Source organism: Vipera ursinii (genome assembly GCF_947247035.1).
Source record: "Vipera ursinii genome assembly, chromosome: 9".
Classification (NCBI taxonomy): Eukaryota; Metazoa; Chordata; class Lepidosauria; order Squamata; family Viperidae; genus Vipera; species Vipera ursinii.
Window position 1 is genome coordinate 12,412,575 of NC_139523.1, and position 25,609 is coordinate 12,438,183.

The 25,609-nt window shown below is 41.3% G+C and overlaps 1 long non-coding RNA gene across 1 annotated transcript; it reads left to right on the forward strand.

The window, feature by feature from the left end:
• Positions 1 to 86: 86 nt before the first annotated feature.
• On the forward strand, positions 87 to 13,701 carry LOC310644723. The gene is made up of 4 exons (XR_014493361.1): positions 87 to 535; positions 5,865 to 5,998; positions 6,883 to 7,083; positions 8,353 to 13,701. It is a non-coding gene; the product is annotated as an uncharacterized lncRNA (long non-coding RNA).
• The last annotated feature ends 11,908 nt before the right edge of the window (positions 13,702 to 25,609 follow it).

Here is a 25,609-nt window from a genome sequence, read left to right on the forward strand (position 1 = left end):
GACGGCCAGGCGACGCGATTGGCTCGGCTTGGAGAACCAATCGTTGGCAAGCTTTTAGAAGTTCAGCGCGATGCCATTGGGTGCGAAAGGAGGGCGGGGTGCGGCGTTCGGGGTGGCGACCCGCCCCTTTGGTTATTAGACTGGGGATGGGCGGAGAAGAGGAGGAGTTGGAATGAAGGGGAGACGTTCAGACGTCAAAGGGAATCCTGCCTGTGATTGGCTATCGGGGATTTGGAGACTATGAAAGGTAGCCTTGCCTAAAAGGAAAGGCGATTTGGATTCTTGTCCGCTGTGCTGGAGCTGATGAGGCGTGAGATGTCCCTGTAATATATTTTATGCATGCGTAATACCTTGTACATAAAAGAAGGGAGTGGACCAAAGCATGGGACAATACTGGACATATGTTTAAAAGGAACTCTTGTCTTTATTTTTTTTTCCAGAATTCAATCAAGTATTGAAAATATGGGAGTCAAACCATGATTTTAAGTCAGATTGGTCTTTGGGCAGATTGGATGAAATAAAATATGTTGGTGAAGTATGAACAATTTTCTTTTAATTTTATGCAGTTCATTGTAAATAGAAAAAAAACAACTGATGATGTGATTTAAAGGTTATGGATATACTGTAGATGCAATATGAAATGTGACTGAGTACTGCAGCTCCTTGTTATAGCTAGTATTGTGCTGGTGAACCTGTAAGAGAAACATTACAATGTAATTGTGATTTCTTAAATCAGTTCTGATGAATTGAAACAATATTAATAATTCCATACCTTTTTTAGTACATATTGGACTAAATCTGGGCTAAAGGAAAATGTAGTTGAGCTGGTTAATTTCAGTAGATTTAATGCTTAACCTGCGGAAGATGAAGCAGCTGGGCCAGATCTGGAGATTTTTCATATTTGAAACTGGGTGAGGCTTCACTCGCCCACTCAGAGTTGTATATAATCTGAAGGTCCACCTGGACTTGCAACTCTTGCTTGATGATTAGGAGGCAGTACAAGGCTCCAGCAGATGATACCACTCTAATGGCAGAAAGTGAAGAGGAACTAAAGAGCCACTTGTTGCGAGTAAAGAAGGAGAGTGCAAAAGTTGGGTTGAAACTAAACATCAAGAAAACCAAGATCATGGCATCCGGCCCTCTCAATTCCTGGCAAATAGATGGGGAAGAAATGGAGGTAGTGACAGATTTTATTTTTCTGGGCTCCAAGATGGGGGACTGCAGCCAAGAAATTAAAAGACGTTTGCTCCTGGGGAGGAAAGCCATGGCAAATCTAGACAGCACACTAAAAAGCAGAGACATCACCCTGCCAACAAAAGTGCATATAGTCAATGCTATGGTCTTCCCAGTTGCAACGTATGGCTGTGAAAGTTAGACCATAAGAAAGGCTGAGTGCCAAAGAATTGAAGCCTTTGAGCTATGATGCTGGAGAAGACTCCTGCGAGTCCCTTGGACTGCAAGGCGATCAAAACGGTCAGTCCTAGAGGAGATCAACCCTGATTGCTCTTTAGAAGGCCAGATCCTGAGGCGGAAACTCAAATACTTTGGCCACCTAATGAGAAGGAAGGACTCACTGGAGAAGAGCCTCATGCTGGGAAAGGTTGAGGGCAAGAGAAGAAGGGGACGACAGAGAATGAGGTGGCTGGATGGAGTCACTGAAGCAATAGGCGTGAGCCTAAATGGACTCCAGAAGATGGTAGAGGACAGGAAGGCCTGGAGGAACGTTGTCCATGGGGTCACAATGGGTCGGACACAACTTTGCAACTAACAACAACAACAAAGCTCCATCTTGTGTTCCAGTTGCCTCTCTTTCTGGATTAAGACTTTAAGAGGACCTGCTCATAACCACTCACATCTTGGTTATCTTTCATTTCGATTCTGCAGTATGCTATACATGGAACTGCCCTTGAAGATCATCCAGATGCTGCTGCAACTGGTGCAGAGGCATGAGTAGTAATGGGCAAACATCAGTACACCTATGTAACACCACTATTCCATAAGGTGTACTGGTTCCGTATAGACTTCCAGATGCAAGTCAAAGTACTGTTTATCACTTATAATGCTTGTGTGGCACAGACCTGGATAATTCTGTCCATTCCATTAGATTGTACAGGGGGAGCATACTCCAGTCCCCCAAGCAGTATTATCTAACGAGACCTCAATGTGCCCTTTCTATTGCTGTACCTGTACTTTGGAACAAGTCCCCCCTCCCCCCACTGGAGGTTTGGATGGCCACTATTAGGCTTTTGTGGAATCATGAAGACCTGGCTTTTCTTACAAGGCACTGGGCCAGGATAATAATTGTGCCCATTCTGCTGGGTAAATAAGATAAGACATAAGATGAACTTTACTGTCATTTTTTACTGTGGGCACAACGACACACATCAAAAATGAAATTTGGTTCTCTGCTCTCAAAATGAACACATACATGACACACCTAAACATACTATATTCAACATATGTATAGACCTACACCCCTACATATACATAAGAGCTTGTTATGCCCAACATTGGGTATGTGTACCTTACAGGATATAACTTGGCCTGTTATATTAGCTTTTTAAAATGTTTTGTTCAATTTGGAGTGTCGTTGCTGTTTACTGATGCATGCTGCTGAGATATATAAATTATGGCCCCCAGGGGGAGAGCGTTCTCTGTGGGCGTGCCAGACCTTTGGAACCGCTTGCCGGTTGAGCTCCGGACGGCCCCCGACCTTCGCTCCTTCCGGCGCGATCTCAAAACCTTTCTTTTTGAACAAGCTGGCCTGGTCTGATGGGTTGGGGTTGGGTTTTATAATCGGTTTCAACTTTTAATATGTATTAATTTATTACGGGCATTGTTGTTTAATTACTTTTTAATTTTTGTATCCTGTTTTTTATTATGCATTGCCCTGTTCACCACCCTGAGTCCTTCGGGAGAAGAGCGGTATACAAATTAAATTATTAAATTAAATTAAATGAGTAGGAGGGGCTACTAAATGTCTTTAGTATACCACTAAATGAATATTTTTAAAAATTATTGAGTAAATTATTATTTACTCAGTGAGTAAATACTATGAGACCATTGAGATGATGGGTTCATTTGTGCGATACATTGCACATACAATTTAAAGCTTTTGAACCATTCATTGATTGGGAGTGCTGTATAACATATCACATTAAGGTATAGGTTGATTGGCCATTATTTATCGAATAAATCACAACATTAGAGTTCACACAACATTCTAAGGCAAAAGTAGTAACTCCACAAGCACTGGTTTCATACACCATGCTATGTCAAACCAAACAATCCACATTGTGAATTTTGGGTGATGCATAAAAATATGTTTGTACATCTGATTTTTCTGAGAAGAGCCATTGCTCTCTTTCATATGTCTTCAGCTTCATTCTTTTAGAATTATAGCTGAGTGTGATACATTGGCATAAACTCAACTTAGTTATAGTGGCATGGTGTATTTCTCCCTTAGCCTTTGACTTCAATGTGGTGCTTCTATCTTTGCAATGCTTTTGCCAAGACTCTTTATACATCTTATTGTTCAGTTTTACTTTTACACGAGTAGGTTGTTGTTGTTTTTGATTCAGTGGTATTGTGGCAATCAGTCTGCTGATCTCAACAGAGTTGTTGAACTCCTATTGAACTGTTGTTGTTTGTTGAACTGTCAACATTAAGTGCTTGTAATTCTCCAGTGAGTGGGTCTTGACAACCTGAAAGCTCCAAGTCCATGTTTCAGTAAAATACTCAAAAGCTGGACAACACGCAGTCACAGCCTCATTTGTAAAGTTTCTAGAGCATTCTCACCCTGGACTGCCAAGATTTGGTGGCAAAGCTGCCAATTTCTCTTTGTATGATTTTTTCCTGGTTTTAGATCCCTCTGAAAAGACAAAGTACAAGCATTACAATCTGCAAAGTTTTGAAAAGTTGAGAACTGTCTGAAAACATTACTCCCCTCTAGGATTTTATCACATCAGGCTTCAGTAGCCCTTTAAAAAGGGGAAAAAATGACATTTGCTTTCTCCTACCTGGTTCATCATATAATTTAGAATGTTGTGTGAACCAGTCCTTCTGAAGCACAGCCAGACCACTTGGCTTGTCCATGCTGTTGCTTAGTATAGCAACCATGTAAGTGATAATAAACTTAAGAGCTAAGAGCTGTACTTTACATTGCCTTCAAGGTTAGTAAGGATCTTATTTTTGGTACTTAACATTCTATATGCCAAACAACTGAAGTATTACCCAAACATAGCTATCCATGATACTATGAGGGGTCCTTGGTGCTGTCTGAGCTTGGTTGTTTCCTTGCAGATGTTTCATTACCCAAACTAGGTAACATCATCATTGCTAATACCTAGTTTGGATATGAAACATCTATAAGAAAACAACCAAGCTCAGACAGCACCAAGGACCCCTCATTTCAACGCTGAGCTACAAATATTCTCATTTATTGGTACTTTATTTGTCATTTGAAATATAAATGTGAATTTAAGAGCTTTATAGACAAGGAAAGGATAATCTTGGGGGACCAACTGCTGTACTTTTGCTTTGGCAGCTATAGATGGCACATGGACTGGGCAGTGATGTAGTGGATACACTGGAGGAAATGGGACTTTAAACCTATTTGTCCTGATTGGACATTCACTTTGTGAGCCTAGAACATTAAGGAGCACACTTAGAAGCATTAAGTGTCTTCTTTTTATTGAAAATAAGCATTGCCAATTTTGGTGCCAAGATTTTAGGGGCCATGAACCCTTATATAGAAAATGTTCTCCAGTGTGGGAGGCACACTGATAAAAACTGAGGGCATTCTGACATTTATTCTAACAACACAGAGCTGAGAAGATGGGATTGCACTGAAATAACAAAGTAAGAAAAACTGGGTTGAAAATGTGGCTTCTTCAGCAGGACCAAGATGAGTTGTGATCTAGCTCCCTTGATAAACCAAGATGATTTTTCTAATGGGTTTTGCTGTTTCTCTAATGTGGGTTATATTATTTTTGACACACACATTCAGGGTGGATAGCAGCGTTGAGCCTCTTATCTTTATCCACAGTACTGGAGACATTTGAATAAAAGGACCCTCAAACTGAGTTTCTTGGGAAATATGCAAAATGGCAACTAAAAATGAGGAAAAAAATGTGACCATGGCATATATCAAGGGTCTTCAAACTTGGCCCTTTTATGACTTGTGGACTTCAACTCCCAGAATGGGAGCTGGCTGAGGAATTCTGAGAGTTGAAGTCCACAAGTCATAAAAGGGCCACGTTTGAAGACCCCTGGCATTTATGTGTTAGGAGCTGTGCTGCCTAGATTAATCTGAGATCCCTTCCAACCCTTTTATTCTAAGCGGGCAGACTTATTTGTTTTTCATAATAATTATGTTGGGAATATAAGCAGTTCTTGATTTACAATCATTCACTTGGCAAGAGTTTGTTTGGTGCAACAGCAACAAAAGAAGTGACTTACAACCAGTCCTCACGCTTACAAACATTACAGCACAGCCAGGGTCATATAATCAAAATTTGGACACTTGGCAAACAGCATGTTGCACCATCCTGGAGTCACAAGATCACCATTTGCAACCTTCCCAGCTGGGTTCCAACAAGCAAAGTAAATGGGGGGGGGAATCCAGGTTTGCTTAATGACTGCATGATTCACTTAAGAACTGCAATGATTCACTTAACAACTGTGATGACAAAAAAAATCATAAAATCAGGTATGACTCACTTAACAACAGCCTTGCCTAGCAACATAAATTCTAGTCCCCATTATGGATGCAAGTCGAGGACTAACTGTTAGAGGCGCTGACATAATGTGATTACAAAGTATGCTGCTCTCCAATTGCTCATCACATCACTCATGTTTTCTAGTGTAATTAATGGAAGTTGATCAAGACATGTCCTACTTTGGATTTTCCATGTTGACTGAAGCTTGGTGGATGGAAGCAAGAGACTACACCTTTTTGTTGTGAAAGTGGAGACTGAGAGGAATTTTCAGAGAATAGGTAACACAATTTGACTAATTAGCTACGTATTGACTTCTAACAGTGATTAGGAAATTCTAACTCTCACAGGGGTGTCGAACTGCCGGCCCGGTTGCATCATGCGAAGGCTGCGCCCACCCCAGCTCTGGCAATGCGGAAAAAAATTGCAATACGTCACAGCATGTCACATGATGCAGCAAGTTTGACACCCGTGCTCTAAAGCTTCAGCTACAGTAAAACAGCCAGGGATGAAGACATTCTGGGTATCTCGATTCATTCTTTGGATGTCCCCTCTTTGATATAAAATGCCTCTTGATTTTACTGCATAATGAAGATAGTGAGAGAAATTTTAGTTTATCTGGCAACTCTGCATTGGTTTTATTGCACTTTTTTTATGCAGTCTTGGTGCAGTTCCTTGGTACAGCAGGTGTTATGATACAGATTAAGTTGCAGTCCAAGTGTGAGATTCCAGAATCGCTTAACAGCCGTGTGAGAAAAACAGACCATCCTAGGCTTGAAAATAATTAAACAGAAAGATTGAAGAAGAACAAAGAAATGTCCACTGTAGTTAATTACTTAGCACTGGAGGGGTGTGAATAGGATATACTATAGAGAGGTTTGCTAATTCTGCAGAAAAACCTGTGCAGGCAGGTTTTTATAGTGATGTGTTTGTAAAAGAACATAGCAAAACCTCGATCGTTTGTCCCTTGACTGTAAATAACTAGCAACCCAGGAAGTTCCTTTTTTTAAGCCTGTGGTTTCCAGGGATGTCATAATGATATGTTGCATTTTAGTGGAGTGATTTAAATACATTGTGCTGGTTGTTTACCACAGCTGCTTGCTGCGTAATGTCGAAGCCCTTCAGACTGGTTTACATTTCTCTCTGTATATTTCTCCTGTTTTAGGAGCTACATGGTCTTACTTCACAAAGAACAGCTCTGTCTTTGAAAAGCTGTCCAGTCCGTATCCCTGTTAAAGAAGAATATACCTCGGGAAGAACAGCACTGGCTTTGGTAGTGTGTACTCACAATGAGTGCCTGGATTACAGGCAGTGTAGTTCTACAGCTCTCCTGGCACAGATTTCCCCATTAGGGGAAAGCATTAGGGTGAGAGCATCTTACTAATTTTAAATCTGGATCTGTCTATATAAATTACAAGCCACCAAGTTTACCTTGATCTCTTTCTCCTTTTATTTACAAGCCACCAATTTTACCTTGATCTCTTTCTCTTCTTTGGCCCTTAATATGCATACAGGTAGTCCTTGACTGACAGCCTCAATTAAGCCCAACATTTGTGTTACTAAGCAAGACAGTTAAGTGAGTTGCACCCCATTTTACGACTTTTTTTGCCACCGTTGTTAAGCGATTCACTGCAGCTAGTTTAGAAGCCAGCTGGGAAGGTTACAAATGGTGTTCACATGACCCTGGGACACTGCAACTATCATAGACACATGCCAGTTGTCAAGTGCTTGAATTTTGATGCTGCAATGATCAAAGTCACTTTTCCCCATCACTAATAAATGGTTGTAGGTCAAGGACTACCTGTATTCTCTTTTCTGGCTAGAGTAGCTAACTCTATTTGATTGTCTAGCTTTATTTCTATTCATACACAATATGGCAAGATAAAAACACTTCCCTTGATTTGAGAGGAGCTCCTGGGGTTTAGACAGAGTTAAGCCATAATATAATTTGGTTTCGGCTTTGTGTGTTTTGTGAACCTTGCCTTCATGGTATTTTTTAGCACGTTTTAAGTTTTATCTAGCAAATTGGCTCAGTGATCTTTCCCTGGTTCAGTGGATCTCCTCATAAAAACCCACATCTTCACTTAGTGCTTTTCAGAGAAAAGCGAGCAGGATACACTGATCCTATCAACTCTCAGCATGAGATTTGCACAAGGAGCTTCCTGCTTTATGGAACCCTTAATTAGCTTTCTCCAGAAATGTTTGCCATTTATATAATCAACCTTTGAAAGCAGACTACAATACCCAGCTACTTCTGCAATAAAATGTGTGCGTGTGGCAAGACAACGAAGGCACGTTCCCAGCCTTGCAGAATACACAGCCAAAAATTCCCAGATATGCACATGCTGCAGTTTCATCCACATTAAGGAATATGTGTTTGGGGTGTGTAGCCCAGGTTTGGTTCTCAGATGGCTGAAGTAAGCAAGTGCTGAGTTGTACAGGTGACGGGTACAGATAGTCCTTGACTTTCGACCACAGTTGAGCCCCAAATTTCTGTTGCTAAGCAAGGCAGTTGTTATGTGAGTTGTGTCTCATTTTGTGACTTTTTTTTGCTACAGTTGGTACCCAAATCACTGCAGTTAACTGAACCATGCAATCATTAAACAAATCTGTTTTCTCTTATTGACTTTGTCAGAAACCAGCTGGGGAAAGTTACCAATGGTGATCACGTGATCCCGGGACTCTGCAACTGTTATAGTTACATGCCAGTTGCCAAGCACTGAATTTTGATCACTTGACCATGGGAATGCTGCAGTGGTGATAAGGGTAAGAAAAAAACAACACCAGTCATAAGTTTTCACTGCTTTTGCAACTCTGAACGGTCACTAAACAAATGGTTGTAACATGGAGTATCTGTAGTAAAGCTAGATGAAATGGCAAGACTTTACCGGTCACTGTTCCACTCTGGGATAGTGTGATCGGATTATACTATCAAAATTCAGCAACAAAAAAGCTGGCTATGAAAACATGATTTTAGACTGTTTGGGGGAAAAGATTAAGGTTGGGGTTGGGAGGGCTATTGCTCCCTTTTTCACTGATCTGAAAATAATTATTGTGCCCCTTCTTGTGATATCAAACACTTTCTAGATGGTTTCCTACAGCTCTCCAGGTGGTTGGGAGGCTGAGTTGTGCCTCCCAACCTCACAGATATTGCTATCTCTAGTGTAGTGTGCAAATATTAAGAAACTGGAACAAACTGGAACATATCCAGTGGTAGATTTGGGTAATAGGAGTAGTTCTGTTTGCTCCATACACACAGGGAATCCCCATCCAAAGGAGAGTCCAGCAATTTAAATAATCACAAGGATTGATACTTAACGTCATTCATTGCAGGAAAATCTTAAATGCTTTTTTCTACTTTTTTTGTTTCTCTAGAAACTCCAACTTCCTGGGCCATTTATTTCAAAAGGTAGGAAACAATAAAAGAAAAATCATTTTGAGGACTGAACAGGAATACCCTAAAGGTCTTGAGAACGGGACCCTTTGTGGAACATTGGGCTAGATTAAACGTAGCCTGGAGATAAAGAAGATCAGTGGGAGAGGGGCGGGGTTGTATGATGTATTTGGAAAACCACAGTTGGCAGAGCTCCCACATTTTAAGCTATGGTTTACAGCGGATGACTTTGTAGAACATATGAAGGCCCAAGCCAAAGAAATATTATAATATAATGAAATGGGTGAACCTCACCTATTTATATGACTCTGAAGTCATATCTCGTATCCAAACCAGCCTTTTTTAAATCATTGAGTCAGAAGGGCTGGGTGCTCTGATCTGTAAACCATGGTGACTGGATTCATATCACTGACTAAGCTGAGCTAAATAAAGCATGCTATGACTGCCTCCACACAAAACAAAGAAGTCATCATTTGAATAAATCCCACTGGTTAGGTTTGTATAAGGTCTCAGTCACATAGGTACATACCAGAGACTAAGCCAGAAACAAGTGGATCTTATGTAGGGTTAATATGTAGGGTTTGTGGCTTAAGCTTTTGGGCGAACCATATCAATGAGAAAAACCATTGGCTTGCCTCAGGCCAGTTTCTGAATAAATGCCCAGCCAAGAGGCCAAGGAGCACGTTGGCTAGGAAATTCTGGGAGTTGAAGTCCAGATATCTTAAAAGTTGCCAAGGTTGAGAAATACTAATCTGGCATGATTAACTCAGTGATAACTTTTGGAAGTGTTCTGGTATTATGTCCAAGGTATTATGTCCATGTCCATAGTAAGGGGATGGTTGGAAAAAGGAACTTCTACTATTTGTAGATAGATAGATAGATAGATAGATAGATAGATAGATAGATAGATAGACAGACAGACAGACAGACAGACAGACAGACAGACAGACAGACAGACAGACATTTTTTTACTGTGGGCACAATGGCACATGTTAAAAATGAAATGTAGTTGCTCTCAAAGTGTACACACATTCAAACATACTATATACAACATATGTATAGAACTACACCCTTACATATAAGTAACATATAAATATTAATCACTGTTAATCACATTAATCACATATAAATATTAATAAACAAATATTAATCATTTATGCTGAAGTTTTAAAGGGCAGCAGATTTGAAACACTGGGTGTAGGATTTAAAGGACCCTTATCTAAGACTTTGTCTACATAACCCACTTAAGATGTTTGGTTATCAAGCTACAGGCTGCCTTTGCATCACAGGCTGACGTTTGTTACTTTTAACAGTATTTCTTCATGCCTTAATGTGGTCTGTGATTCCCATTCTGGTCATGTTGTGTCATGTCTTATTTTGATCACATCATGTGATCCAATTACCTTCAAAACATCTGTTAGGCTAGGAATGGCTGGGACTGTTAAAAATGAGACCGGAAAAGAGCACGCTGGGTTGATGAGATCAGGCAAGAGAAGCGTTTTAAACCTGGAAATATTTGGTGATGCTGTGAAACTTTGGAAAGAATGAAGAGAGCTAATCTACAAAGGAGCTGAAATACGGCTGTGACTAAACAGACTGAAAACACCCAGGAGCAAGGAGAGCAAATTGAATGGAGAATTAAGGTATACAAATTCCTTGGGGAGAAGACAGCACCTGTTTGGGTCTTGCATAAGATATAGGTTGTTACCAGCTTCAGAAAGAAAGCCAAGACAAACAACCCATTCTATAGAAACCTAGCCAGTGATTAATATTTATTGAAGGCCATTATTTAAAAGTGCCAATGATAGCAGCAGCATCAAGACATACCAAAACAGACTCATCACAATTGCTACATCACACTTGTAATGCTGCATCCAGTTTTGGTCACCACGATGTAAAAAAGATGTTGAGACCCTAGAAAGAGTGCAGAGAAGAGCAACAAAGATGTTTAGGGGACTCAAGGCTAAAACATATAAAGAACGGTTGCTGGGATTGGGTATGTCTAGTTTACTGAAAAGAAGGTCGAGGGGTGACATGATAGCAGCGTTCCAACATCTCAGGGGTTACCACAAAGAAGTTATGCCAGTGGTGGGATTCAGCTGGTTCGCACCAGTTTGGCAGAACCGGTAGCTAATTTTTTGTTGCCCAGGCCCAGAACGGATTTCCGGAAATGGCATCCAAACAGAGAACTGGTTGTTCGCATATTTGAATCCCACCACTGAGTCAAGCTATTCTCCAAAGCACCTGAAGGCAGGACAAGAAGCAATGGATGGAAACTAAGGAAGGAAAGAAGCAACCTAGAACTAAGGAAGAATTTCCTGACAGTGAGAACAATTAACCAGTGGAACGATTTGCCTCCAAAAGTTGTGAATGTTCCAACATTGGAAGTTTTTAAGAAGAGATTGAACAACTATTTGTCTGAAATGGTATCCTGCCTGAGCAGGGAGCAGACTAGAAGACCTTCAAGGTCCCTTCCAAGTCTGTTATTCTATTCGTTTGTTAATTGCAAGGGTACCAAGGATACCAGTTTGGCGCAATGGTTAAGGGACTAGCCTAGAATGTGAGTTCTAGTCCTGCCTTAGGTATGGAAAGTGGCTGGGTGACCTTGAACCCATCACATTCTCAACCTGGGCTATTTTATGACATATGGACTTTAATTCCCAGATTTCCCCAGCCAGCATGCTAAAAATGTAAAATGGCCAAAATTGAGAAATACTGCTACAGCGATAGGCTTCTAACCAATTGACCTCAATTGATTGTTTGATTTTGATTTAGGCAGAATATATAAACAAGCCATTATGTCTTATTCAGTAACCTCTCATTGTGAGAAATGGTCTAATAAAATATATAAATCTAGCCATTCTGTGCATGTTTATATAAAAGCAACTAAAGCTGGATTCAGTGGGATTTATTTCTGGACAACCATATGTAATACTCAGCTTTATAGTTTGTTGGGTTTTTAGCACAAGGCAAATAAACAAAATTATATTATCACAATTTGGGGTGGGGTGGGAGCTGACACTATGGTGTTCAAGTGGCAGAAATGGAATTTAGGCTTTCAATGAACTGACTTTCAGTTAGGTCTAGACCAGGGGTAGTCAACCTTGGCTCTTTTATGACTTGTTGACTTCAACTCCCAGAATTCTTGAGTCAGCCATGCTGGCTCAGGAATTCTGGGAGTTGAAGTCTACAAGTCATAAGAGCCAAGGTTGACTACCCTTGGTCTAGACTATATATTCCAAATTTAACATATTTAATGCATTCAAATATAGGCAGTGTTTAAAGAATGAAACAGAAATTTAAATTAACTGTATCGGTCTGGAATTCAGAAGAAACTCACTATTCATACATTGTCAAGAATTCAGGCTGTTGCAATGAAGTTTAGGGTCACAATCATGCAACACTTTAGGATGGTGTCCTAAGGCACTTCAGAGTGTAAAAGCAGTGTGGGTAGACTTCGACTTACAACCATTCATTTAGTGACTGAAGTTACAGCAGCATTGGACAAAAAGAGATTTATGACCATTTTTCAGACTTATGACTGTTGCAGCATGCCCATGGTCATGTGATCGAAATTTATGATGGTTGCAGTGTCCTGGGGTCATGTGATCACATTTTGCGACCTTCTGACAAACAAAGTCAATGGGCTAGCCAGATTCACTCTTACAACCATGTTGCTAACTTAACAACTGCAGTGATTCACTTAACAACAGTGGCAAGAAAGGTCATAAAATAAAACTTAACAATTGTCTTGCTTAGCAACAGAAATTCTGGGCTCAGTTGCACTTGTAAGTCAAGGAGTACCTGGACTTGTTTATAACTGCTTAATCTTTGTGCCTTTTCCAGAGATTGTGCCCTTTGAAGTTGCCTAAAACAGCGGCAAAACACTGCTTTATTCAAGCTCCCCTGGTCTCTGAACTACTTTGAGACTGCACGTGAAGTGATGCAGTTCCTCAAATATTTATACATTTAATCCGGACAGTTTCCCTCGGCTTCCTACAGTACATCCTACTCTGCTGCTCCTCTCTCCAGCCTCAGTTGGCCACTTTGCCCTTCACGTGATGGACTGTGGCAGCCCATGTGATTTGCTTAATGGGCATCTGTGACCTGGCTGTCAGAAAATTGCATAAGTCACCACAGGTGGTTGGATTAAGTGGCAGTGAGAGCAAAAAGAGCCAAGGGCAGTGAGGGTGAAAAAGAAAGGGAAAGTGGCAGAGAAAGAATCAGATCAGTGCAAAGGTCTTCACAATGAAGGCTGAAAACTAAAAAAAAAGTTATTTGATATTCATAATACAAAGAACGTGGTCGAGCTTCAACATCAATGCAAAGACTCTTGCTTAAACATTTATAGAATGAACTAGGATATCAATCCTTTACACACACACACACACACACACACACATACCCATCTCTCTCTCTATATATGTGTGTGTGTGTGTGTGTTTGTGTGTGTATGTATGTATTTATGTATGTCTATCTATATTCAATATAGACAGTATATAGATATATGTACAGATAAAACAATGGATGTAACTTACTTTAGTTTATTCCATAAATGTTTAAGCAAGTATATATATAAGAACATGTGAGAGGCTGAAGATAAATGCATTTTTGTAAGTGAAATTCTGTGACAATAAATACTAAAGAATCTCTGTTTCATCTTAAAAAACTTTTTTTTCCTAGCTACTTTAAGTTCTTAAAGACATGCTATAAAATTCTGATTACTTCTTCCCATGGATACCAGACATTTAGGCTGGTATTTCACTAATTCTTCCAAAGAGATTTCTAAGGAAGGAAAGAAGGAACTTCCTTGATACTTAATCATTCTGCATTTCTTGCTAAACTTTCATCTTGTATGATTGTACTTGTCTAATCATTCAATACAGGTCAATCCTGAATAACCTGATAAATTCCTAAAAATATTGTCCATTATGCATGCGAATATTGCCTGCCTGGGTTGTATATGTATAGGCCAGGGGTCTTCAAACTTGGCCCTTTTATGACTTGTGGACTTCAACTCCCAGAATTCCTCAGCCAGCAAAGCAAAGTTGTCAGAAGGTCACAACAGGTGATCACATGACCCCAGGACACTGCAACTGTCATAAATACGAGCCAGTTGCCAAGTGTCCAAATTTTGAGAATGTGACTATGGGGACCCTGTAATGGTCATAAGGCTGAAAAACAGTCAGAAGTCATTTTTTTCAGCGCTGTTAGCTTTGAACGGTCACTAAATTTATTTTATTTTTTATTTTATTTTAATTCCATTTATATCCCGCCCTTCTCCGAAGACTCAGGGCGGCTTACAAGCTTAGCAGTAGCCTTCATTCTATGTATATGCCTGCTTATTAGGGCTTTCATACCCCCCCAAGCAGCATTATTACAAAGTCAGCTTAATTGCCCCCAACAATCTGGGTCCTCATTTTACCTACCTCGGAAGGATGGAAGGCTGAGTCAACCTTGAGCCTGGTGGGACTCGAACCTGCACTAATTGCAGGCAGCTGGTGTTACTTAAGGAGGCATTAGCCCACTGCTCCACCAAGGCTCAATAAATGAATGGTTATAAGCCAAGGTCTACCTGTACAGTTCATTCTAGATCAGGGGTAGGCAACCTTGTCTCTATTATGACTAGTGGACCAACTCCCAGAATTTCTGAGCCAGCTGGCTCAGGAATTCTGGGAGTTGAAGTCCACGAGTCATGAAAGAGCCTGATCTAGACCTTTCCTACACTGACATGGAAGCTCTCTCTAGCCATGCTTACATTTTTCCTGACCTCCAAAATACACAGGACTTTCTATGTGATCAAATACAGGTAGTCCTCAGCTTATGATCTCAATTGGGACCAAAATGTCTGTCACTAAGCGAGGTGATTGTTAAGTAATTCATGTCCAATTTTATCATTGTTTTGCTATGGTTATTACCTGAATTGCAGGGTTGTTAAGCAAATCTGGCTTCTCCCATTGACTTTGCTTGTTGGAAACCTACTAGGAAAGTCACAAATGGCCATCACATGATTCTGGAACAGTCCAGCCATCATAAATATATCCCAGTTGCCAAGTGCCCGAATTTTGATCGTGTAACCATGGAGATGCTGTGAGAATCATAAGTGAGAGGACCAGTTGTAATTTACTTTTTTCAGCAACTTCGAATGATCACTAAACCTATCGGTGTAAGTTGAGGATTATATATAACAGTAGTTAATCAGCATGGTCCATAAATGTAGCCACTTCCTAGGCTGTACATGTACACAAAAGAGGTAGTTTTTTCTTGGGTTTGAAAGTTACTCTAATCTAATTGGAATTGTGTCTACAGCAACCACTTTTTGCCGATCATGGGTTGTGCCTCTTTGGGAAACTCCCTAGGCCAAGGGTAGGCAACCTCGGCTCTTTTATGATTCATGGACTTCAACTCCCAGAATTCCTGAGATCAGAGAGTGTGTGGTTTTGTGTGCTGCCTGCATCCCACCAATGGGGCTTTGCTTGTTTGTGTGGACCAGTTGCTAGCATGCCACAGCCCGATACCGGTCCACAGACCGGGGGTTGGGGACCCCTGGCCTAGAAGATCCATGAAGATGCCACCATGAGGTGTGGCATGTCCCCCTAGAATGAATTTGGTCTACATAAATATTTCGTATTTAAAAATGTGAACATTTTGATAGTTCAGTACTATCCCAAAAATCACACCATGATTGATCTTATCGGCTTAATGCGCTGTTCCTTTAGCCCATGCCCTATGAAATTACCATTATGCAGGCTGTGTGTCTATATGTATGTCAAAGGTTTCTCTATTCCAAGATGCTTCAATAGATCTCTTCAACAGTTCGCACTTAGACATAAACCATATAATTAAAAAAATAATTTAATTTAAATAATTAAATAATAATCATTTAAACAATTTTAAAAATATATTTTAACAAAATTATTTTTTTAAAAAAAGGCCACGGTTCCTACAGGTCTTCACTAAAGTGGCATCTTAAAACCACCTGTTTAAAGAAGAAACATACAAACACCAAATATAACACCAAATATAATCGTCACTGCATTAATGCCAATGACAAACGTGCCTGCTCTATTTGGAGCCTTTTTTTAAGAGGGGGGAAAAAAAGCCTGGTGGTACTGCTGTTTTCCCTTCTCTTGATATCCTTCTGTGGAACGAGCTGTTTAACAGCCTTGACATCTCCCCAGCCCTTTTAAGCCTAGAACTTCCTCTCTGAGCACCTGGCACAGCAAAACAAGCCTCAGAACTTTCCCAGCAGATGTTTGGTGTATCTGAGGATGGCACTGCCTCCAAGGCGAATGACTGTAGACTTTTCCTGTCTGATCCTTAAGAGGCCCTGGTGGAAATAGCAGCCTTGAGCAAACTCTGGGTGGAATGCAAACAGTTTGATTCTGGAGATGACAGGATGGACAGGGTTGAGTCCATGTACTGTTAATGTTTACCTAGGGAAGGTGCATTATTTGAGCTTCACCTGTTTCTTTCTGGAGGTAAGACTTATCTTCTCTGATTGGCCTTTGTTTTCTGAAGTGTCTGTCCATAGGATGGTCAGAAAAGCTACCCATGTAAGTCTTGGTTAAGCACAAAACTTGTGTGAAAGAAGGAGCTATAAAATTTTCTGTCTACAGCAAGCACCTGGGAGTTTTATATAAGCATAACAGTCCTGAGATATTTTGGAGTTCTCTTTAACATATTGCAAATCTCTCTCCCTCTCTCTCCCTCTCTCTCCCAGGCTAGGGTTGCACTGAATGTTTTGGAATCTGTGCAAGGAGGGCACAGTCAGTGATGGGATTCAAATATGTGAACAACCAGTTCTCTTTCTGGATGCCGCTTCTGAAAGTCCATCCTGGGCCTGGGCAACAAAAAATTAGCTACTGGTTCTGCCAAAGCGGTGTGAACCGGCTGAATCCCACCACTGGGCACAGACCAGATGGCGCTGCTTCAGAGAGGGCAGGGGCATTTTGTGCCTGGGTGTTCATTGATTCCATGTTCTCCCTTTGAGAAAGCAGGGAGTGATTATTTATTTTAATAGACATTTGATGCCTATTTCTAGGGCTTATATTATTGCTTCCATGTCTTTTTTTGCCTCAGAATAGTAGGAAACTGCCACCAGTGCTGACGGTCATTCTGACAACATTGGTGGTCATTTTGACATTTGCGTGATCTGCACCCTAGTCCTTCTGTCTGTGAACCATTCATTTTGTCTAGTGGCAACTCTGTAGGAATCAAGCGGAGGATCCTGCTTCCTGCTGCTTTTTTTAAAGCAGGAGGTGCCAAGAATTGAGCAGAGCTAATTCTGTTCTACTGAACCAGTACGTTACACATAAATGTATTTTTTTTAAAAAAACCCTTCAAGAAAACACATTTTAATTCCTGGTAATCTACTTCTTCTCTTACAGGGATTTTAAAATGTGGATGATAAAAAATGGTGACTACGCTCTATAGCAGGGGTGTCAAACTGCCGGCCCGTGAGCCAGTTGCATCATATAGAGGCCGTGCCCATCCCAACTCCGGCAATGCAAAAAAAAAATGTCACGATACGTCGCGACATGTCACGTGGCGAGTTTGACACCTGTGCTCTAGTCTATGGTGTTCATTATTGGCACAATAAAATAATATCATCTTGTACTGCAGTGTAATTCAGCTGCCTTTATTTTCTGGTGCTGGGAGAAGGAAGTTAGCATTTATATCCGAGACCAGATAGGAAATTTTGCTGAGTGAACAGGACAAGAATTAGAAAAAGGCAAAGCCGGGAACAGAGTGTGGAGCCAGGAAATACCACCTGCCATTCTATCTAAGGTCATTCTCTCCTCAAAGAACCTATTTGAAATTCCATTTCTAATTTTGGACAATGACCTCTAAAGGAATGTCGTATCCAGCAGTGGTGAAAATGTAGCTCCCACCAGAGCCTAAAATATCTTACTACACTGTGATCAAGGACCATTCACTCTCTACTAGGGTTTAAACTGAACCCGATTCTAGGTTTTGCAAAGCTGATCTTTGGAACTGTCTGATCTGGGCAGCATATATGCTTCCTGGAATGGCAGTTAAACGTGTTCAAATAGGATTTTATTGATTGATTGAAAGTGGGGTGTTTACCTGGCATGCAAAACCTAGCCCTGTTAAAAAAATTCAATGCTTGAGTTCACATGACACTGTAGTCCTCTAACAAATAAATCATATTATTGCATAAGATAATGGTCTGATTCAAATACATACCAGTACAAAAACAGTGGCTTCATTTCCCACAACACACTGACCCACAAACCATCCTCTCCATTTTAATCTTATCTAGAATGTTGTATGATGGTGGTTTAAATGAGTCGATAAAGACTACTATTCTGCCTTCCCCCCCCAAAAAATCAGCTGTTATGGGGAGCTATATGTCTGCAAGTGAGCTGAACAAATTTTTGAAACCAAGGTTTTTTGCTCCCCTCAACAGCACTGATTTGAGGTAATCAAAATGATCAAAATGATAGCTGTCTTCCAGTACTTGAGGGGCTGTCACAGAGAAAAGGAGATTGACTTATTCTCCAAAGCACCAGAAGGCAGGACAAGAAGTAATGGGTGGAAGCTTGTTAAAGGGAGATCCAAACTAGAAGTAAGGACAAATTTCCTGATGGTAAGAACAATTGATCAGTGGAACAGCTTGCATTCAGATGTTGTGATGCTCTATCATTGGAGGTTTTCAAAATTAGACTGGAAATCCATTTGACTGGGATGGCATAAGGTTTCCTGCCTTGAAGATTCTAAAGTCCCTTTCATCCCCAGGATTCTATGTTCTTTCAAACACAAGGTTGGTTGAACATTGTTGTGAACAGCAATAGAATTAATTGAGAGAGTGGAGGTATTCCATGGGTTTCTTCAGAAAGGAAGAACTGACATCTAATCATGAGGTCAATCATGCAACTGACACCAATTAAGGAATTGGTGTCATCTGGGCAATGAAGTTATGACACATATAATGTTATTGTGGCATGCATTCCCTATCATTACAGACAATCATACAGGGGTGGGTGGGAATTATATTATTATTTATTATTTATTTATTAATTTAATTTGTATACCGCCCTTCTCCCGAAGGACTCAGGGCGGTGAACAGGGCAATACATAATAAAAAACAAGATACAAAAATTAAAAAGTAATTAAACAGCAATGCCCGTAATAAATTAATACAGATTAAAAAGTTAAGATCAATTAATAAAACCCAACCCCATCCCATCAGGCCAGGCCAGCTTGTTCCAAAAGGTAGGTTTTAAGATCGCGCCGGAAGGAGCGGAGATCAGGCACCATCCGGAGCACGACCGGAAGATGGTTCCATAAATCCGGCGCACCCACAGAGAACGCCCTCCCCCTGGGGGCCACCAGTCAGCATTCTTTGACCGGTGGCACCCTGAGGAGGCCCTCTCTGTGGGAGCGTACTGGGCGGAGGGAAGTTGACGCCAGCCGCAGGTGCTCCCCAAGGTATTCCGGACCCATGCCATGTAGGGCTTTGTAGGTCATTACTAACACCTTGAATCTCACCCGGAAGACAACTGGAATATGGATCAGTTGTCAAAATTAAGCTCAAATATTTACATAAAAGGAAAAAAGGTAAAATCTGAAATAGAGGCTTCTATTTTGTTATCCAGATTCTGGAACTTTCTCCCAAGATATATTGACCTGATGTTGTCTTAGTTACAGGGCTTTTTTTCCTTATAGAACGCTCAGAATGGAGTTCCGGCACCTTTTTTGGATAGAACCTTGTAGGGTAGGCAAGGCAGGTTGTATGACATGTGTGAGTTCCGGCACCTTTTTCTTTTACAAAAAAAGCACTGCTTACCGTAGTTATATTTAGACACCAGATAAAATTGTTTCTGGTTTCCAGGGAATTTGAGGTTTTTCCTTAATTTTTTTTCAACAATTATTTATTTTGCTTCTGACACCTTTGTTGATTTTCTTCTGTGTTCTTCCATATTGTAGGTGAAGTTTGTTTTGCAGTCATGGTAAACTCCCTCAGAGTTGATGACTGCAGAAAATTTGTTGACCATTCAGTAAATAAATAGGTGCCGTTTGCAATTCAACTTTGGTAACTGTTTTTAAAGTTTAAATGAAGATACAGGAGGCTTTGTTGTCACTGAAACAGAATGGAATTTTAAGTATCTTTAAATTCATTCAGGCCATCAACAGTTTGGCTAATTATTAACAAATGACTAAATTTGAATGGAACAATAAACTAGACTTTTTAATACATAAAAAAGCCTCAGTTGCATCAGATCATGTCTGTGATATAAAAGATGACACTAAGTGAAATAAAAGTTTCCCTTTTTATTTTTATGATATCATTCCTTTGTTGTTGTTATTTTTTTACATTTTTATCATTTTTCCTGTTTTAGTGTGCCACCCAGAGTTGCCCCACAGCAAGATGGGTCACAAATAAATAAAATAAATATAAATAAAATAAAATAAAGATGAATAATAAAATAAAATAAAATAATGCATTTTATGGAAAAAACAGACAGAGAAAAGGATCTCTTTTCTTCTCATCATCTTTATTAAAATGCTAGAATCAGAGTTATCCCAGGATTCTGACTGCATTAAGAGGCAACAAGAAATATTTATTTACATAGTGCTTACCTAAACCATGAAACTCACTAGAGAAGATATAGGGATTATTGGCAAAGAGAAATGAAGGCATTATTTGGGGAAAACATGTCTATTTGTGCTTAATAATTGCAATGGTGGTCCAGCACCAACAGCTTTTGTAGCTGTCTCCTTCTGAATACCAGATATTTTTGCAAGTTTGTCCAGGTTAATGTTCTTTTCTTAGCTTCACAAAAGGTTGAGACCAAAATGCTGCATGATACAAAATTGTTGCCTGATGCAGCCCATTTTTTCTTCTATATGTTGTCTTTAACATGGCCACAAAAAAGAGATTGGAAATGTCCACCGCTTAAAAAAAATCACCTCACCAGAGATGCGACAGTTTAGCTGTAGTCTTAATGAAGCAAAGCAACTCCTTACTGTGACTTACAAAAGGATATTGTTTCTATTAGCTGTGGTTAAAATTAATGAGAGTTTCAAGTTTCGAAGATAGCGTTTAACTGAAACTGGTTCTTTGAAAGTAAACATAGAAATATGACATTTCAACACCAGAAGAGGAGACAAACCAATGCTTGTAATGAAAAACCAATGCTATGTCAGAATGCAGTCAGCAATTGGATTTATTGACTGTACCCTCATTCTCCTTATGCTGGTCTGTGACCATAATAAAGATCTGATTAGAGTAATTGGATTCAAACAACATGCTGAATCATAACATGATCCTCAGTGGTGGGATTCAAATATGTGAACAACTTTTTCTCTGTGTGGATGCCGCTTCCGGAAGTCCATTCTGGGCCTGGGCAACAAAAAATTAGCTACTGGTTCTGCTGAACTGGTACTAACCGGCTGAATCCCACCATTGGATCTGTGTGATTTGGAGTTAGCATGAGCACATCCAATTATAACTTCCATGTATATTCAAGCCAGACCATGATGGATTATGCAACAAACCAGGGATTAATATCTTGGTTTAGCATTATGTGAAATCAAAGTTTTAGTCACACATCACTTGTTTAACTAACTGGCTTAACTAGTTTCCTTCGTATGCCAGGCTGAGCCACAAATAAGCAAACCCCATTTTGACTTAATGTCATGTGTGATACCAAGCCTCTGATTCTGCTTAAGCATTTTGTTCATCAAGAAGCTAGTCACTAAATTTGAACCCTTCAACTAGGCTAGAATTCCTGATACAGAGCATCCTAGAATGAACACTGTACAAGCAGAAAATTTAAAGTCTAGGCCAGTGGTGGCGAACCTATAGCACGGGTGCCAGAGGCGACACTCAGAGCCCTCTCTGTGGGCACCCGCGCCATGCCCCGGAGGTGGCAACTGTCCCTCTTCAACCAGCTGCCTGCTAACTTGCCGAGGTCCCACATGGCCAGACGCATCCGAGTATGGCTGGTTTCCCTCCCCCCCATCCCATCCCTCCTGGCCTCGCATGCTTTCCTTTTCCCAGGCACGACCCACTGCATTGCCTCCTCAGCTGTCGGCCAGCCATCCAGCTCAGAGATGGCTTCTTTGAACTGCTGGCGATGGGCTGCGGAGCCCCAGAATGTGCCAGTCAAGGGGCCGGCAGGCTGTGGCTACTGATGGACACCGTTGTCCCCCATGCGTTCACTGGCTTCTGTGTGCAAGGGCCGATGGTGTCAGGCAGCAGCTGCCATTGCCTTGCCCCATGGCAATGGCACCCCCATCCTGCCTCGCCTCACCCCACAGGATGAGTCTCCTGCCTACCGCCCCACCTGCCAGACACCCCCTGGATCTTCTCCATCCCTGCCCACCCCCCACAGGTGTCCCTCCCCATGAGCAACATTGAGGTGACCACGCCTACCCTCACCACACCCACCCAATCTGCCATGACCACCACAGCCATGCCCACCCAGTAGGTCATGCCCACCTGGCACCCAGCGATAAATAAGTGGGTTTTGGGTTGCAGTTTGGGCACTTGGTCTCTAAAAGGTTCTCCATCACTTGTCTAGGCCAATGTTTCTCCACCTTAGGAATTTTAAGATGTGTGGACTTCTACTTGCCTGGTGCGCCAGTTGCGACCCTATCTGGACCGAGATTCCCTACGCACAGTCACCCATGCACTCGTGACCTCCCGGTTGGACTACTGCAACGCTCTCTATATGGGGCTGCCCTCGAGGACCACTCGGAGGCTTCAGCTGGTGCAGAATGCTGCTGCGCGAGTTGTGATGGGGGGTTCCCGATACTCCCATGTAACACCTCTACTCCGCGAGCTGCATTGGCTTCCGGTTGCCCTCCGGGTGAGATTCAAGGTGCTGGTGATGACCTATAAAGCCCTAAATGGCGTGGGTCCGGGATATTTGAGGGAACACCTGCTGCCGGCATCAACTTCCCTTCGTCCTGTGCGCTCCCACAGGGAGGGCCTTCTCAGGGTGCCGGCAGTAAAAGAATGCCGGCGGATAACACCCAGGGGGAGGGCCTTCTCAGTGGGTGCACCTGCCCTTTGGAACCAGCTGCCCGTGGAGCTTAGGACTGCCCCCGACCTTCGCTCATTCTGCCGGGACCTGAAGACCTGGCTCTTTGAGCTTTCTGGCCTGGACTGAGAGGTGTTATTTTTTTTTCCCCCTCAGGGATCAAATTTAATTATTTTAACTGTTTTTAACTCTTGTATTGTATTGATGTTTTTAAATACTTTGTAAACCGCCCTGAGTCCTACGGGAAAAGGGCGGTATATAAATTCAATAAACTTAAACTTAAACTTACTCCTAGAATGGCTGGCTGGAGAATTCTGGGAGTCGAAGTCCACATAATTTAAAGTTGCTAAGGTTGAGAAACACTGCTCTAGGCATAGACAGATGCCGAATTCTGCTGTAAAAAGTTGGAAGGTGAGCTAAGCTGGTGTAGTGTGTCTCTACATTAGACAGAAGAAGAGGCCGAAGCAAACAACAATGCATCACCAAAGATAACTAGATTGTTGCTTTGATGTGCCGGCAGTTATTGGAATGGTAAAAGCTCAAAAGGAGTGGTGACCCATGGCTTGGATTCTTGTGATGGCTTTGTCACTGACTTCCTCCGTAACTAGAGGCAAGTTGTTTGACAGCTTCATGCTTCAGTTTTGCTCTGCATGCAGTGCAATTAATACTACTTAACACCTACCTCACATGGGGTGTAGTGAGACTTAATGAGACCTTGTAACATGCTTTACAATCCCAAGATGAAAGGGGCTGGAGCCGGGCAGGCTGTCATTACAGAAATATAGCCAAATGATGTAGCCTGGTGGGAACACCACCAAATACCTGACTGTGAGCTCTTTAACACAACCCACAGTGACACCTGGTGGGAATGAGTCTGTCAGTCGGCCTCCACCCTAGAATGAAACAAACAAAAACGAATAGATCGTGGCATAGGGTAGGGTGGGAATGGAAGCATTCGTTTCTACACATTTGCTTTGCTTTGGATTGGAACAATTTCCTAACTTCATTTTTCCAAATGAAAACTGAGAATTCTTTTTTTTCACAGAGGCTGGGGTCCGACTTGTAAGCTGAGACTCTTAAGGCATGGCGACCCACTTATGGGCATGTGAGCTGGCTGAATAGGAGGACTGCCACTTTTTCTTGAAGGCTCCACTGGCAGACAGAGCTATGAAATGCAAGCGAAGAAAACCCAGGACAAGAAGAGCTGAGCCAGCAGATTCTTCGGGTCTTCATTCCTCAATTCCGTGGGGGTTGCAAAGCTTTACCTTCTCCACCCATCTCCGATTCATCTTCCACTTGGCTTCCTCCCTGTCTATTTCTGTGAGAGAGGCCACCTTACAGTTGCCAAACCAAGAAGCGGTCTATCACTTCTGCTCTGACAAACAGCAAAGAGATCCAATTGGTCTCCACACTTACTGGCTGGATCCAGATAACATCTCCTTAGTGGCCAGAAAGCAATTAGAGCAAAGAAAAGTGGTATGCTTTTTCTGTCCATCCTCTCTCCACAACTCCACACAGAAGAGAAAAGATAAAGACACTGATAATGCCCAGTCGGTTTTGAAAATGTGGGGAAGATATCTCAGAAACCATAAATGGGAAGCCTCCTGATCATCGGGTTCAGGCAGAATTCTTAGCACTGCCTGGACAGGTTGGCTCTTGGTGGATAAAAGGGAATAGGTAGGTTTCCAGACCCGATAAGGCACACCAGTAGATTCACAGAGCAAGACTGCTGCTGAGTATTGAGGATGGTTAGAGAGATTTGGAGTTGCATCACCGCATTAAGCAGACCTAGATGGGGCAAATGTGTCTCAGATAGAGAAATGTCTAGTAGGCACTGGCTTGGTTTCAGAGTGGAAGGTGAATGCCATTCCTCCAACAATCTCACATCTGTATGGAGATATGTGGGTTTTCCACATACTTCAGCAGGAGCAATTGTGGGTCAAGATGCTATCAAAGCCCTGCCTATTTTTTTATGTGGGACACGCCTTAAAGTGGGTTGGACTTTGATCTTGAGATTGGGGTAATTATCCTAACTTTTTTTTTATTTCCCCTACAGATTGCATTGCATTGTTTATCCAATGCATGGGAGTTAGTTTCCAGGACAGGAAAATATCACTTAGCTTGCAACGCTGAACTGGACCAGCAAACCCCAAATAAACCAATTCTTTATTTTCTTACTGCTAGGTCAAATATTATTTACAAGTAGCAAGGCACATCTAAATAACTGCTCCTGGGGTATGAAAATTTCAAGTATATTTCACAGATCTATGTTGTATGGGTTTGTTTTTTTTTTTTAAAAAAAACACAGTTTACATAATAGAAGTATTATACTTCTTAATATTTTATAATTTCTCTAGTGGGCTCCCAAACTGGACCCTTTGAACTCTACTATCAAATCTTAAAACCTGCATTTTAAAACCTGCTCTCTTCTTAAAAAGAAAAGCAGGATGCAAATATTTTAAATTAAAGAATTCTCTAAACCA